Below are 14803 nucleotides of genomic sequence, written 5' to 3' on the forward strand. Positions count from 1 at the left end.
GACTCGTGTTCCCAATCTCTACCCTGAATCCCACAGTGCAATAATTGTGTCATCTTCTTTAATGTCTCTCGCACTACATTTTTCGTAATTTGAGATTACGACCCTGGCGCTAAATGTTTAACGGCGCCGTTAAACACTTAACGCCTTACTACGAAGTCCCTTTGCGGGACCCGACCTTAACGGCTGGTCTACACCAGCTGTTAAAGTAGGGACCCGCAAAGGGATCTTGGTGCTAAGTACGGTACCGCAATTTGCGGTACCGTAATTAGCTCCTTCCCCATTCCCATAGAGCCCTATGGGGCGAAAATGGGAATGGGGAAGGGCCATGGTTCAATGGGGAATTACCGCCCCGCCAACCTTGGAATGGGGTGGTAATTCCCCATTGAACCATGGCGGACCCGTTACAACACTGGCACCAACCATGGTGTTAATAGCGCCATGGTTTAGCGCGGGTGTTGTAATGAGGGCCAATATGTAACCTTTATTTCTTATGCTTATAATTCTAGTCATGATAGGGCACATAGGATTCTAATATTTGGTTAACATACGTTATCTCATGGAATGCCCTAGGTCCTTAGGGCTGTTGTTTGGCAGCGATCTTCCCCCATTAGCAAGGGTACTGAACTGTTGGGATGTTGTGGAATGGGGAATACTGCCAGAGGTAGGATGGTGAGGTTGGGAAGGGATGTTTTCAGGGATTTAAAGTTTTAAAAATCGTACTTGCCGTTATGTATGAGCTCATAATGTGCACATTGGGATATGGTGTCACCAGGTTACTGCTATTTGTTGTGCTACGGCCTGACATATTACTTTTTCTCCACGAGGCACAGACAGATGGCTGACGTGACGTGCATGAGTTGTAATGTTCGTGACTTAAGTAATCCATTGAAAATGCGTAAATTACTTTCACACGCTGACTGACAGGCAGTAAAAACACAAGAAACACATGCACCAGATAAACTTAGCGACCCATTGGTAAAATCCAGGAGATACAAAGGTATTACACATCTTACTGTTCTGAAGCCAGGGGGTGTTGACTATTATTTACAAGTCATTAATGTTAAAAAAAAAAACATGTAGATACCATTGGCTGCTTTGGGATAGTGTATGGTAGACTGGGTGGCAAGGAGATTTGATTGGTAAATGTATGGGCCTAATGTAGATGATCTGCAATTTTACACTGAAGTTATATAAATATGTCAGACCTACCCAATGGACCCCATTTTGTGGGGGCGGGGGGAAGACTTCAATACTATTTTGGATGTGAGAATGGACCACACTGGGACCGGACCCAGAGGGATATCTAAAGAGGCTCACGTGATACTGGAAGGGGTGCAGAGGCTGTTGCTCATAGATGTTTTCTGTACATTGCACCCAAACACCCGAAATGACACATTCTATTCCTCCATCCACGACTCCTTTACTAGGATTTATCTATGGCTGATTTCTGATAGCCTTTTGATGGGAGTTGTCTCGTCTCAGATATTAGTAAGAACTTACTCTGATCACTCAACAATTTTATTGACCCACCACTTTCAGAATGATACTCTCTAGTATCAGTGCTGGCGATTCAAATCCCTAGCATAGCAAGATATTTTATTTGTTTTTCCACACAAATACTGGCACGGTGGACTGTATGGATTCCCTATGGCAGGCATTTAAAGTGTTCATTAGAGGGGTGGCTATGGCAACTGAATTTGGAGTCCTGACGGTCATCCAGAAGGATAGCAAGAGCTTTGAAGAAGAGCTGCATATATTAGAGCTGAAACAAGTGACTAACCCCTCATGGTATCACATGCACAATAAAAAGAGGCAACAGACTGGTTCCGGAAAGCCACAGGCAGATAAAGTATATTCGAGCACCTGCAGTGGCCAGGTGCTATGGTAAACGGGATAGGCCTGGTAGAACACTTGCCATGCTAATAAAACTTTGTTGTGACAGAAGGGAGAGCCCAGAAGGCAGTACCTGGGGCTGAAGCATAAGGTGTGTCACTGAAAGGGTAGCTGCCGGTATAAATTGTCACATACTATAAATTGTGTATGTTTTACTATTCATCAAGGTTATGGTGGTGTTAAAAAGTCACTGCTGACCCATACTTTGATCTGGTATTGAGGTGCATTGACAATAAGGGCTGTTTGTAATCAAATTACACACTTACTGATAGCCTTATTTGAGTAGCTTAAACATGAGATTTATTTCATGTTACTCAACATTCAGGTTGTAGAAGAATGAAGTTGGTATACACCAGTTTGTCTTAAGTAAACAAATTAATCAAGGTATACGTCTAAGATTTGTGATACGCCAAACATTTTTAACCAAACAACAGTTACAAAATCCACATTGGCTTTAAATACAGTGTAAGAGGATGCAGATGCAACACATTACTAAAAAACAGTGCAGACATATGCATGTATCCAATCAACATAGTGGTATAGGTGTGCATATATTACAGAAAATAATGCAAGTGAATGGGACGGGGGAACAAAGGATGTGAGTTCTTCTAGACAAAGAACCCCACTGAATGTGTTTTTTTTTGTTGGTGTGGTTGAGTGGTGAGGATTGGTGGAGGATGTATCACCACTCAACCACAGCAAAGTCAGCTGAGGATTGTGTATCATTTGGACCATTGTCACTAATAAATGCTAACATTCACATATTTGCCAAAATATTACAGAGGATATTTAATATTTTGGTGCAGCTTGATCCTGCAGAACTAGTGGTTGCAGCTGTGATGGATGTACAGAAGGCTTTTGACTCTGTTTCCGGGCAATATATGTACGCTGTACTTACCCAAAGTGGATATGGGGCTACATGTATTTGATACATTCGACTATTATACTCCTCCCCGATCGTGAGAATCTGCACTCATAGGATGCTATCTAGCCTGATTTTGATAGAACAAGGCACTTGGCAGGGTTGACCACTGTCCCCGTTATTGTTTACCATTATTATTGAGCCCATGGCTAACCTCATAAGGCAGCAGCACTTAGATAAGGGGGTATGGACAGTGGCTGTCCCTGATATTATATCTTTATACGCAGATTATTTCAAACTGCTTTTCAAAAATCCTCAAGACAATCTTGCTCCTATAAAACAATATGTGATATCCGTTGGTAACCTTTCAGGTCTCTGTATAAACAGTAGTAAATCCAAACGGTTCCCATTAACAGAAGAATCTCAGAGACCACCCAATGTGGCAGACTTCATGTGTTCCCCCAATAGCATAAATTATCTAGATATTAGGATCTCTAGGGAACAAGATACATTATACAAAGACAACTATGACAATTACTTAACCCACCTGTCCCCTAATTTACGTAGTTGGACCAAACTCCCAATATTCCTTGCCGGTAAAATAGCTTTATTGAAAATGGTTGTCCTCCAAAAACTATTGTAACTCTGTCAAGGTATCCCGATGTGGCTGGGCCGGTTGTTTTATAAGCAGCTTCACTCTCTGATTCAACATTACATGTGGCACTCTGGGGCAAAACAGCCCCACTTATGTAAACCATATGACAAAGGGGGTTTTGCCACTCCAAACTTCCAATTAAATTGTATGATGGTACAAGCCCAATACGTAACCTATTGGTATCTGGAAAACTCCCGTATCCACATGTGAGGATTGGGAAACATGCAGCTGGGAAATGTAATAAAAAAACTTTAATACTTTCTTCGAACTATGAAGAATGCTGATTTGACCCGTTCAAATTCACACTCTTTCATGGAGTAAATTCCAGAAGCTGACTGACTCAGGCCCACAATATGGTAAAGATAAACCCCTTTGTAATTCTCAGCACCTTCCTCCCACATTTGACACAGCCATAAAAGATACATGGTCTAGATTGGGCGTCATGACACTAAGGAACTTGTTTCTGGAGGGCCTGTTTCTGGGGAAGCTTGACATTCTGATTACCTCCAAGTGTAGTGCCCTTATTTGGCTACAATTCTATAGGCTCCATGCAGCATTTCAATCAGTGTGATCAGGGATCCTCGCTGAACCACCGATAGATCCCTGCTAACACAGGTGAGAGGGTGCCAGAGGGTTGTATCTAGATTGTACAAATTGGTCCTTGGTCTGATACCGAATACAGGGCCTGCTATCTCTGGTAAATGGGCTAGAGATCTAGGCACTGGCATTACATTCTGACATACAATGGCAGAAAATGTGTAGACTTGCCCGGGGCGTCGCTCTTAATTCACGGTTTAGGCTCATTCAGTTTAAAACATTGAAAAGGTACCATTACATTCCTGCCAGATTGCCACTATGTGTGCAGGATCATGCTGCGCTATGCCCTTGGTGTGGCGATGGAGACGCAAACATATGTACACATGATGTGGTCCAGTCCCCGATTGAGGCAATTTTGGATTGATGTATACTCCACACTAGAAGTTGTTGTGGGGATCTGTGTTTGGCAAGACTCAATCATCTCTTTGTTTGGACTGTTTGATGACATGCCCTCTACCAGCCGGCCCTCATTACAACACCGGCGCTAAACCATGGCGCTATTAGCACCATGGTTGGTGCAGGTGTTGTAACAGGTCCACCATGGTTCAATGGGGAATTACCACCCCATTCCAAGGTTGGCGGAGCGGTAATTCCCCATTGAACCATGGCCCTTCCCCATTCCCATTTTCGCCCCCTAGGGCTCTATGGGAATGGGGAAGGCGCTAAGTACGGTACCGCAAATTGTGGTACCGTACTTAGCACCAAGGTCCCTTTGCAGGTCCCTACTTTAACGGCTGGTCTAGACCAGCCGTTCAGGTCGGGTCCCGCAAAGGGACCTCGTAGTAAGGTGCTAAGTGTTTAACGGCGCTGCAGCCTTTTACGGCGCCGTTAAACACTTAGCGCCAGGGTCCTAATGAGGCCCAAAGACTTGTGGCTGAAGGATATTGGGCCTCATTACGAGATTGGAGGTAATGAAAAAAGGAAGGCGGAATGGTAATAGCGGCATCGTTATCGGGCCCGGTGCATTCCGTCCCGACAACCCACCAATACCAGCACCGCCCGTACCGTGTCCCCTCATACCGGCATGGGCACATACACCGGCCCCTTCGGGGAGTAAATACCGGCATGCCGGTAATAGGAGGACATCACAACCCATGCAGGCATGCAAATACCGGCATCCCGAAGCCAGTAATCAGGGCCTGCACGATGGCGGCCATACAGGCATAGCGGACCACCCGTAAACAGCAATCAGCAATCAAGCCAACTGCCACAGGTGCACACATTCACCACAGGTGGACCAATGGAGTCAGGCCCAGTATAAAAGGAGTACACCCACACACCACACCCCTTCCTACGCCAAAATGCTACCACTAGCTGTTGCAATCATGGTGCTGGAGGACATGCCTATACTGCTACAACTACAGCAACAACAGCAACTACAACAACAACTACAGCAGCAACAACAGGCAGCACAGAGGAGACGCAGGAGGAGAAGGAGGGTGAGACAGGCCCAGCAATTACCACCAGTGCAGCCAGTAGTACCTCGTAGGCAGCCACCAATCCCTCGCATCAGACCCAGCCCATTCAATCTAACCCCTGACCAGATCCATACCCTGCACCGGTTGGACCGGGACACCATCACCACCATAGTGGACATGATAGGCAATGACATAGCCAGCCTCATAGAAACACGCACTGCCATCCCCCTGCTACTAAAGATGGTGGCTGTGCTCCACTTCCTGGCCACAGGCACCTACCAGCACGCAGTGGGCCAGCTGCATGACATTTCACAACCACTATTTTCACACATGCTGACCCAAGTGCTGGCTGCCATCCTGAAGCATGCTAGCACCCACATATTCCTACCACGGACTGCCCATGAGATAGCCAACACCAAAGTAGGCTTCCATGCACTGGCAGGCATGCCCAATTGTGTTGGTGCCCTGGACTGCACCCATGTAGAATTGATAGTCTGCCATGCCATAGAGGCGGTGTACCTCAATCACAAGCAATACCACTCCATCAATGTGCAGATGGTATGTGACTCCAGCAAGATCATCACACATTGCTGCGCCCGATTTCCCGGATCAACACATGATGACATAGTGCTGCGTAACTCCACGCTACCCCGTCACATGGAGCGACATGCTGGACCACATGCCTGGCTGCTTGGTGAGTTGCCTAACTGGCCCATGGCAGTGCATCGGGGTTGTGATGTGTTGGGATGCATACTCCACCTGGGTGGGAATGGGGGGATGCATAATCCAATTGGGTGGTAATGGGGGGGATGCATACTCCACCTGGGTGGGAATGGGGGGAAATGCGTAGTCCACCTGGGTGGGAATGGATGGTGAGTGGAGAATGCACACAGAGCTAATGACTCCTGACCTGAACCCCCCAACCCCAACATGACACATCATTGGCACAAATCTGACCATTAACGCATATAAATGACCACATGTAAGACGCACAACCTGCCCACCATGTGTATGTCAAGCAATGCATGACAAAACAGGATCGCAACTGTGCCAATGTGGCTAGTGTGACCATGCACAGTGTAGTATACACAGCATAAATGGGAGGCTAAACATTGTCGTAAAACCACAGTACATCCGCCTCAGCATGCATTATTTCACCCTGCATCATTTATTCAATGACATCCAGACTACCACACCTCATAGCAGTATAGAATTCATCTAGATACTATTTGTGCATACGTACAGGGACATGTGCATGTCCACACCAAATAGCTGAGGGCATGACTGTGAATCCTGAAGGTGGCAGCTCAGAGTGACACGCACCTATTTGTATTTGCTTGCAGGTGATGGAGGATACCCCTTGAAGCTGTGGCTACTTACCCCTGTGTGGAACCCACATAACAGCCATGAAGAGGAGTACAATCGGGTTCACACCCGTACCCGTGTTGTGATTGAGCAGACCTTTGGCCTGTTGAAGGTGCGGTTCCGCAGCCTAAGCAGGCCTGGTGGAGCACTCCTTTATAGGCCTGAGAAGGTGGCAAAGATCACCATGGCCTGTGTCATGCTGCACAACATGTGCGTCCGGAGAAATGTACCACTGCCACCTGACATTGACATGCATGCACTGGGTGAGGATGATGAGGATGGAGACGGAGGTGAAGCAGCACCCCTGCCAGTACATGATGCACAGGATGGCCATGCAGTACACCAATCACTGATTCACAAATACTTCTGAACCACAGGGACTTTGATATATATGTGTCAGTGACACACTGGGTCCATGTGGACATGCACACAGGGAATGTTGGGAGTTGGGCACTGAACACAGTCAGACATTAACTGGATACACAGTAAATGAACAATGTCCAGGCATTGAATGTTTTTTCACACAACGGGTGTATTGATTCAAACAGGAAAAATGTAACAACCCCCCAAACCCCTAGTGACCTCCCAAAACCCCCCAGTGAACTCCCAAACCCCCGGTAAACTCCCAAATCCCCCCAGTAAACTCCCCCTAATGCTCCCATTCACCCCCAACACCATCTGAGCCAGTCCCATAGTTCTCCCACACTATTTGCGGGACTTCTTGCTGTCCGGGGGCAGCATTTTGGCGTGCCTTGCACTGCTTCTCATAGGATGCACAGGGCTGGGGGGCCTAGAGGAAGCAGGGACAGAGGAAGCAGGTGTGGTGGCTGGTGAGGAGTCGGTGGGGATTTCCACGCCTGCTGCAAGTCGTGGCCGCTGCATGTGCAGCAGGATGGATGTCAGGACCTGTTTGATGGCCCCCAGACAGTCTCTCATCAGCACTGCAGAGGCATTGACTGCGGCTGTGTTGGCCGTTATGGCGGCTGTGGTCCCCGCTATGGCTGTGGCTATCTCCCGCCTGGTGTCCGCACCATCCGCAATGTATTGGCGCAGCAGGTCCAACATCAACTGCTGCCTGGCCTCCACCCTCGCCAGCCATACCTCAAGGCTGTTGGTGGGTGCAGCGGTGGTCGAGGGTGCTGTCACAGGGCCTGCATTATCAGTGCTGTCCTCGGGGAAGGGGCTCAGGTCGGAATCGTGCAGGCAGGGATCGGCACTGCTGTAGGTGGGTGAGGGCTGATTTTGGGGCAGGGGGGTGGGAACGGGGCTTGGGGTGTGTGGACATCCCACATGCATGACTCCTTCCTGGTCCACATACTCCTCCATGTCATCTTCGTTGGTGGCCAGTGGTTGTTGGGCCTTGCCTTCCACCGGTGTAGGTGTGGGCAGCTGGGTTTCCACAGTGTCAGGCGCACTGGGTGTAGGGGTAGGCTGCGAGGCTGCCCTGGAGGTGGTGGTGTCAGTTGCCATTTTCTGTAGACGGGAGGTGGATGCCCTTGTGGTGGTATCCTGGCTGCCATCTTCTCCATCAGTGCCTGGGGGGGTAGAAGAGATGCAGGGCATCAGTGATGGTGTTACATGCCAGATACATTCTATGGTGCTGTGAAGTATTTCATTTATCATGCATTCATGTCTTACAGGTGTGTCACAAAGGGTAGTATGAGGGGGCTTTTTGGCATTTGCTGCATGGCAGGTGGCATGCCGTTGTATTGGGGTTTGTGTGATGTCTTACATGGGCAAGGTCCGTGTGTGTTGGCTGTGTGTTGGTAATGGGATTGGCACTCAGCATGCATTTCAGTGTGGCAGGGTTTGGTCCTCCATCTGGACAAGAATATGTTCATGTGTGTGTTGGGACATGCATTGCCTTGCCTAAACTCTCTTCCACATCACTTGTGCTACGTCATGGTTTCCCCTACAGGGATATGCAGGGTCACTCACCTCCATCTGCTAATGTTGCTGCACCCGTCTCCATCTCCCCAAATCCCTTGATGGACTCCAGATTGATGAATGTGCTTGCCGTCTCCGCCAGGTGGTCAGTTTGGCAGGAGAGTGGGGACCCCCGCCTGTAGCCATGGCCTCCCTCCTGTTGCTTGCAAGGATATTGCGGACCCTGAGGCGGAGGTCATCCCACCTCTTCTTGCAATCCGGCACTGATCGTGGGGTGGTTCCAACAGTGGAGTCCTTGCGGGCTACCTCTTGCCAGATGTCCTTCTTGCGCTGTTGCACCTCATGCTTCAGGTTCTGATCTTTAATCACATCAGCATGTGTGGCAAGGGTGTCCGCAAGCATGTTTAATTCTGCGTCAGAAAAACGTTTCTTCCGCAGGCGGGGGGTGATCTTCCGGGTTGTCTTGGACATGATGTATGTATTGGCACTGGTCTCTCCTGTAGTCAACTGTTGGTTTGGGAGGATTGCAATGGATTGTGTTTTTAAAGATGGCCCCCAGCACATTTCCGGTTCCGACGTGATGACGTTACTTCCGGGTCCGGTATTACGAGCCCGGTATTTGCATGTTGCTATTACCAGGTCAGTATTAAGGGGTTCCTCCTAGCCGGAGGTGGTATCGACGGGTCCCTTGATGGTGCTATCGGGGGGTGGGAGGGCCTTTAGCGGCATGCAGGTATGGCCATTACCGGCATGGGGGTTTGCGCGTGCTCGTGCACTCGTAATCACCTGCTATTAGCATGGTCATACGAGCACGGAACAGCTCTTAACTCCATGCCGGTAATGACCCCGTTTTTACCGCGCTACTCGTAATGAGGCCCATTGTGTGGGCTAATGAGAGAGAGAACATTTGTTTCTCTTTGTCAACCATTACCGCCCCAAGGATATTTGGTCACACATCAGGTCATACTTATCTGCATTGAATGGAACTCAAGTTAAAGTATGTCCGTGTAACAGTGTACATTGTATGTTGTTTACCACCAAAAGCAACGTTTATATTATGCAGTCTTGCATTTCATTGATCTGATCACTGAAGGCTGGTTGCCCAATATTTTTACGAATGTGTATACATCATTATTATTCCTGTATATTTTGTATGACTGTATGCATTGCCATGTATGTAAATAAAGGTTAAAGAAAAAGGTCTTCCGGGTGCTGATGGATGCAGGACTCACTTTAAAGCAGGGAAAATGTGAGGTGAAAAAACCTGATCTCAAATCCTTTGGACACATTATTCTGAAATTGTAATGATCCCTGACCCTGTTAAGTACACAGCTAACCTCTGCCACCTGCGACACTGAATTATCTCTGCTCCTTTTGGCCATTACAAGATATTGTTTCCATTACATTGAAACTATGCCACTATTACGGAACCTCTGATTCAACTACTGAAAGCGGAGGCCACATTTCAATGGACTCGATCATGCCAAGTGGTACTTGAAGCTATCAAACTGCCCCCACCAATGCGCATCACCTGGCTTACTTCGATCCTAAGAAACACACTGAAGCCAGTGTGGACGCCAGCGCTGTTAGCCCTGGAACCATTCTGGCCCAGTTCATTACGGAAGCGTCTCAAGAGAAGTGCATAATTGCCTACACCAATAGATCACTATCCAAAACAGAGGAGGCTTAATCGAAACCAGAAACAGCGAGTGTTGCGGCAGTGAGGGCGCATGAGCACTTGCACCATTTCTTCATTGGCAAATGCTTTACAATGGTTATGGATCACCAAGCCGCACCCTCCTTGTTCGGAAACCCGGTTCATGCATGCATCCGTGCAATGAACGGTGGGGCATGCAGTTTCAGGAATATGACTATAGCATAAAACATCGACCGGGAAAGGACCTTAACCGGGTGAATTATATTTTGAGGAACCCAGCTACCCAGACGCCCACTGCATCTGTAAATATGTGGGAGGCATACATAAATGACCTGGTGGAACATGCTTTGCTACCCACTGTCTCTGTAAAGGATGTCTCAGTAGCACAGTAGCATCCAGGAACAACCCCATTATACAGTCAGCGATAATGTTTAGGCTCACTCCCCGACTAACACGTGCAATACAACAAAATAAGACACACCCCAGTAGGGAATGAGACTAAGAGAACAGGCTGCGAGAGTTAGTTGTATTTATATAAAATTGGTACCCAGAGACCTCTGCTGCCCGAGAGCGCTCTGGCAAACATTACACATACAGATTATTATAAGGGCAGAAAACGTCATAAGTGATGTCAGACATAATGGTTACAAAAGTTAATTACAATTGGGTGCATGGTGCCTGTGGGCGCATAGGCACTGCTCCTCCGTGGTTGGCTGCTGGGTTGGCTTGAGGGCGAGCATCACGAGGTCCATCTGTCTGTGCCTAGCCGGGGTGAGGGTCAGGTCGCGGTGATGCAGGAAGAGCACTAACTAAGCTAACATGAAATACTATCATCAAACAGGCACTAAATAATGATCACTACATCTCCTTTAAGTATATCATCATGCATCTATAAATCGAACATATGTAATTACAACATTATTCATCTGGGCTTACATGGGTTACCAGCTCAGGGTCGAGGTTACTACAATAACATTGGCTGTGGGGTGGGTCCAGGTGCATCAAAAGAACCTATAAGGCATTCCGACATTTGTTAGTTCTAGGGTGCAATATACTGTGACAGAGGTCTGGTGTTATTTGGGGGCACACTAGGGTGGTCTTTGCAGCACAGTCATACGTCTGGTACATCAAGAGAATACTTTGCAGGGACACAGGGTTATAGTGGCAGTAATTTTCCAACAGTGGGGGTTTGAGGGCACAGGCAGGTTTGTGGAAATGGATGAGTTACAGGGTGTGGTTCGAGCCGGTTCACACACAGGACAGTGATCACAGAGGAAGAGTGGGATGTTACATTCGGGTATGTGTTACAATTATCTCCGGCCCAAGCATGAGAATGGAGCTGTGAGGCTTTTAGTACAGTGGGAAAAAGGTGGGGGCCATGAGCGTGGTGTGAGTGGTGCTGCAGAGGGGAGAGAAGCCTTTTTGTTTTATCGCAGTGAGGCCTAGTCCAAAGATGGAGTCGAGGGTGCACAAAATGGAAGCCAAGTGTCCCGCACAATGACCTCGCGTCTGCCACTGGAACTGCTAGTGCGCAGGCGAGCAAATGGAAGCGTCCCCCCATCATTGTACGAGCAAGTGGTTTACATTGTGCTGAACGTATAGGGGGGCCTAAACGACCCCTCACTCCCACACATTCCCCCCTTTCGTTACATCTAAAGTAACAAACTTCTTTTAATTATTATTCTCATTCCGATAATACTCTGCTTCCGCTACTGCTTCATCCCATGCCGGTGTACCCTTTATGGGCATCCAAGCCCTACATACACTTCTCAGGCTGTGCCCATTTCTTGCGTATTCATCAGGTGTGCATGTCATGTATATTCCCCCATTCCCATCCAGGTCCACCCACACTTCCCTGTACCATTGCAGTTCCCTTGGTTCTTTAATTGTGGTGTGATATATATTATCTACCCTATCCTTATTTTGGCGGTAGACAGCTGTCATGCAGTATTTTGGTGGGTTTGGCTCTCCAGTTTGTATTTGTGCATCTATCATGGCTGTTATCGTTGTCTGTCGGCCCATCGTCACCATCATAATTGTTGAATTAGGCATAGACTTTGCATAACATCGGATACCTAGTTGGCACACACTGAAAAATAGTAAAATAAAAATGATGACTGGAACAAAAATCTTCATCATTGTACTGAACTAGGACGGTATCCAATTGAACATATTGTCGAGGCAGTTGCTTGGCTCTACTCCTCCTTCCTTCATCATTCTTTCCCCTAGGCTGCATATTGCAGAAATTACGTGGGAGAGGGTTCCATTATCCGCATCTTCAGAAGGTACGAATGTACAGCATGTGCTCCCGATTTTTCGGCAAACACCACCGTCCTTTGCTGTGAGGATGTCCAAAACGTACCGGTTCTGCATTTTTTTTATTTTTATTTTTATTGAAACCTCAGTCAAGCAATCACAACTTCACTGTCGATCAAGCTCAACTTTTGTTACAAAAGAATCATCACGTCTAAACATCATGACAAGATAAGTACATCAAGTGCAGCATAACGCATGACACCCGCGTCATGTTTGGAAATACTAAAAAGATTAGGTCACACAAAAGAATTAATTGAACAACAAAACAAGACCTGGGCAGTATCGTTCCTTTTGACTACACCAACAGAAGTTACTTACGCCCCCTTTCGTAAGAATGAGTCAAGATAATTTACAATAGCACATGTTAGATGTATATCATGCCCTGCAATCACCCGACCCCACCAGTTTGCTGTATCATCGTCCTGAGGTGCATACTTCCCAAGATGTCATGAGCGCTGAGTAATTAACCCTGGGCATACTATCACCAAGTGATGTAATGATTCAATGTCATTCAAACAGTATTGACAAATATTATCTAATGTGTCCTTATTCTTTCTTTGCCACAACATTTCCTTTGTTTGCATGGCATTTAGTCGAAACTTCAGAAATTCTTCACGGTAGTAGCGTGCGGGACACTTTAATAAGTATATGCAGGGTTTATTCAGTCTATGAAAACTGGTTTCGGCTTTCAACGTGTATTTCAGTTTGTCTCGTTGTTCGAGTTACAGATCCAAGACCAGGCTTCAAATTTCTTTTTGGCCAACTGTGGAAGATTAATTAGGTCATTATTTTTTATGTCAGCGTTTTTTAGATGATTTGCCAGAGTTGATTTCCACTCGATCAGCAGATTGTTATTGGAGACGTCAGGATTTGTAGCAAAGATTTTATAAGCAGGTGTGGTTGGTTCTACACACATTTTCCGCCAGACACTCATTGATTTCCAGATTACCACTGAGTATAAGGAGTTCAAGGATAGCTTGTAACGTATCGCACTGATGGATACATAATGTTGTAGACATAACACATGCTTCCAGAATATCGCTTTTAGTCTGTCCCATGTCTGTGGAGCCATGTTCCAACTGGCCTCGGTGCGAAAAGTAATCGCTGGGATTACCTTTTGAACGTAAAATGTTATAACGGGTGATAAACTGAATTTCCCATAGTCTCTGTTTATCTTGGCTCCCTGAATGGCAAACTGAGTCATCCATGCAATTAAGTCCTGCCTCCAATGGTGCTCATTTAAAGAATTGTTGAACATGACACCAAGGTAATGAATAGAGTTAACTGGAGTCAAAGTTTTGTTCTCTATGTTCCATTTAAATGCTTTGTCTTTCCGAGAACATGTGGAGCCGATAGACATTATTTTTGTTTTTTCTGCATTCAGTTCCAAGTCGTTGAATTTTAGATACTCATTGAGGTTTTTCAACAACCGTTGTAGCCCAATTTGAGTCCGGTCGATAAGCACAATGTCGTCCGCATAAGTTATACACTTTATTTGAGTACCATTGAGTTTGGGAGGGAAACAACGAACCTTGTTCAGGTGGTCTGGTACGTCTGCAATGAAGAGATTGAAAAGCTCCGCTGCCATAGGGCATCCTTGTTTCACGCCCCTGCGTATGAAAATGTTGTTTGATCGGTCACCTTGACTATTTAGCCGAACCCGCATTGATGTACCGGTGTGGAGTGCTTGTATCGGCTCCAATATGGATTTCGGACAATCCCAGGTCTGCAGTTTCTTCCAGAGCAGGCCACGATTTATTTTATCAAATGATTGATGCATATCAATGAAGGCTAGGAACAGTTTTTTTCTTCGACTTCAGTGTTTCCTGCTTCAAGATGTTTAGAATGAGCAGGTTTACCTCTACGCCTACTCCTGGAGTGAAGCCGGTTTGTCGAATATCCAAAATCTTTGCCTTAGATGCCCATGCAGCCAGTTTTTGACAGAGACATGAGCCCAGGATTTTTCCGATTGTATCAAGAAGGGCAATCGGGCGATAGTTCGACGGGATAGCCAGATTGCCCTTCTTGAATATTGGGACTACAACTGCCTCCATCCATGAATCAGGAATTTGCTTTGTGATAGATATCGTCTTGAACAGAGCTTCAATCAAAGCTGCCCATTGTAGGGTGTGTTTTTTCAACATCACGTTGGT

The sequence above is a fragment of the Ambystoma mexicanum genome, chromosome 5p (genome assembly GCF_040938575.1).
Source record: "Ambystoma mexicanum isolate Mex_15411 chromosome 5p, UKY_AmexF1_1, whole genome shotgun sequence".
NCBI classification, from domain to species: Eukaryota; Metazoa; Chordata; class Amphibia; order Caudata; family Ambystomatidae; genus Ambystoma; species Ambystoma mexicanum.